Source organism: Gekko japonicus, unplaced genomic scaffold (assembly GCF_001447785.1).
Source record: "Gekko japonicus isolate JY-2015 unplaced genomic scaffold, Gekko_japonicus_V1.1 scaffold6653, whole genome shotgun sequence".
NCBI classification, from domain to species: Eukaryota; Metazoa; Chordata; class Lepidosauria; order Squamata; family Gekkonidae; genus Gekko; species Gekko japonicus.
The window spans coordinates 25,402-26,482 of NW_015174454.1; positions in this window are offsets into that span (position 1 = coordinate 25,402).

Genomic DNA, 1,081 nt, shown 5'->3' on the forward strand with positions numbered 1-1,081 from the left:
CCCGACGGGCGGCTACAGAGGATCACAGAAATGGCATATGCAAATGAATTGAACCACCAGTTATATTCCTGAGGAGGGGCCACAACCACCTTTTAGTATCCAGCACCTTATAAGTCACTCCGTACTCGGGTTGCCATCTGGGTTTGGAAAGTTTTCATAAATGTCACTTTAATCCAGGTGGAGTAGCTGGTCTGAGACAGCAGAAAATATCTTGGGTCCAGTGGGACCTTTCAGACCCACAAAGTTTTATTTAAGGTAGAAGCTTCTGTGTGCATGCACACTTCACTGTATCTGACGAAGTGTGCATGCACACTGAAGCTTCTACGTTAAATAAAACTTTGTGGGTCTGAAAGGTCCCACTGGACCCAAGATTTGCATTGCACTGTTAATGTTTTGTACAAAAAAGTAGTCATGACCCACCTTGGATTCTGAAATAATCTGGGGAACTGCCAGCATTTACATATGTTCAATGGATGGACTCCAAGTCATGTGTCTGGTCTGCCCAAGCTCAGGCACCCATTCTCCAGCAGTTTATCTCCCCCTCCACCCCCAAACTACATGGGATCAAGGCTTCCTGTTCTCCCCCCCCCTAAAAGGAACTCTGGCTATTTAGGGAATGAAACACAGATTTTCCAAGTGCAAATTCTAGATGGGAGAAAGGATAGGCGATACATACAGGGTGATGGTGTGTGTGTGGGGGGAATACTTACGAGCGTGCCTTCGATGAGACCACTGCGAGCGGTTGGCTTGCATCCACAGCTCTGCAATCAAAGCGAAGTAGGGCGGCCTGGATGCTGTTGGCGGGAAGCCCCTAAACGCCTCCAGGGCATTATAAAAGTCACCTTTAATTCGCTTAAATTTGGAGCGTGTCTGCTCCGCGGTACGGTAAAAGCCCCTTGCCTCAAGGGACACTGCAACCCTGGAGAATAACCTAATATTCTCCAGATGGGTGCTATGCATTACCATAGCACCCATTCTGCCCTCGATGAGGATGTGGAGCATTGCCTCCACCTCCTCGTCCAACCAAAAAACTCCTCTTCTGCGTGGGGCTTCCATTCTTCCTCGAAAGTTTGAAAAGTTT